General features: G+C 30.7%; 1 protein-coding gene across 1 annotated transcript in view; it reads left to right on the top strand.

The window, feature by feature from the left end:
* Window positions 1-1,855, top strand: part of LOC119592526 (zinc finger CCCH domain-containing protein 8-like) — a gene marked incomplete in the record, with an annotated part of 11,204 nt that extends 9,349 nt beyond the window's left edge. Inside the window, 1 exon segment of the mRNA XM_037941384.1 lies at window positions 1-1,855.
* Between the last annotated feature and the right edge of the window lie 27 nt (window positions 1,856-1,882).

Below are 1,882 nucleotides of genomic sequence, written 5' to 3'. Positions count from 1 at the left end.
TCCTTTTTGGGCAGTTGATCTGAAAACACCTTTGGATGTACATACCATCATATTTGCAATATATAATTTCCTGCTGCCAGTTTTAAAGTGATAATTATTATCTTAATTCTTCAGAATTTTATACAGTTCACAATGTGTATGGAAGTATTTTTTTCTTATATACAAGTAATAACATGGTAATGCTCTCCTTTACTCTTGTAATTAAAAACACATTCAATGTAATCTTGAAGCTGGTATGTCCTTCGTCAGGCTTCTGCTTAGGATTGAAACATATAATCCATGAAGAACATATATGAATGGTAGAATAAAAGATTAATAATATTTTTAACAATCAACAGTCTGTGTTCCTAAGCAGAAGTATGTGCTCAAAGATTACAAATATGCAATAGGTTCTGCATGTGTCATAGTTGGATGTATTATTTTAGATATTCTGAAGCATATTCTAAATCATAAATACAGTTTGTGTTTGTGTGGACATGTAAAAAGCCTTTGAGATATACACATGAACATAGATTGCACATGGTTATTAGGTTACTTTGAGTGAATGGTAATTTTGTCCACAATTTTTTTCTGATCACATATGAAGGATAAAAAAGATATAGTGCCATAAATTGATGAATAATGTATAGTTGGAAGTGAGTATTTTGAGGTATAACTTTTTACTTTTTTTATGGCATTGGTCTTGCACAGATCATTTTCATTGATCATTCATTGTATCAACTACCACCTAACAGTCACATTAATATGGATCAGTTTTCAAACTGTGCATATAATTATCTTCTTTTGTATCTAGCCTTCACTCAATGTTTCAGTCCAATAGCACAGCCAGCAGTCACAGAATACTAGAAAGTGAATGGTATTGATTGTTGAATATATTGCTTTCTTGTCTGTGATAGTGAAACTGACTTAGCAAACTGATAGAAGAAATAATACACTTTCTGCCAAATATAACAGAGGTGCTTATGGGCCTCATGTAAGCTCTGTTTCTCATATTATAACAAAACTGTATATATTTTGTTTTTTTCCTGTTTGTCATGGTATGTTTTTTCTTTATTTCTTGCATTCTTTATCATCCATCCACCCTTTTCTCTCTCCTCGAAATACCAGATTTCCAAACATAATCTGATTTTGCATTTTACAGTATTTTCTATACATAACGGATTGTCATACTAAAATTTCAAGTTTCTTGAGAGATGTGAGCCAGAAGACAAATATAGAATAACTTTTGCAAAAAAGAGAAGAAGAAGACACAGAAGATATATGCAATGATTTTTCTCTATTTATTATGATTTAGGTTGATTTTGCATTTGTTAAAACAATATTGTTTTTGTGTATTCATAGAAGTTGTATTATGCATAACCCAGCGAGAAATCAAACTCATGGGCATAGCTTCCACAGTGTGTAGTTTCAGAAGAATGCAGCATTTCATTCATCTTGTTTTGTTTTAGGCATACAAAGCATGTTACCAATTTCTTACTGAATTCTCTTTGCAGTATTGTAAGAAAAAAATGTATGTGTTCCCTTCAGTTCCTGAGACATGGATATAGATCTTTTGCATCACATCATGTAACTAAATAAAGAGATACCTGGATTAATGCTGGTAATTTTATCATGTATTGGAATATGGACATTGTTGAATAAGATATGTTCAACTGATTAGAATTCTCAGGTACAATGCAGTTCTATAGTTTGCTCAGCTATTGATTGTTTGTATTGGCAGATTGATTAACAGCAATAAAACGGGCATGATTTTTTTATTTGAAACAAAAATATATGAAATAATTTTTACCAGTATTATTTGTGATATTTAATTCAACAGTGATGTGATTAAATGCTAAACAGTTGCAAAAACAAACATCTGGTTTTCTTTATACTGTTTCAT

The sequence above is a fragment of the Penaeus monodon genome, chromosome 30, assembly GCF_015228065.2.
Source record: "Penaeus monodon isolate SGIC_2016 chromosome 30, NSTDA_Pmon_1, whole genome shotgun sequence".
Classification (NCBI taxonomy): Eukaryota; Metazoa; Arthropoda; class Malacostraca; order Decapoda; family Penaeidae; genus Penaeus; species Penaeus monodon.
Note: the sequence above shows the minus strand (reverse complement) of the source record. Positions and strands in the feature narration are given on the sequence as shown.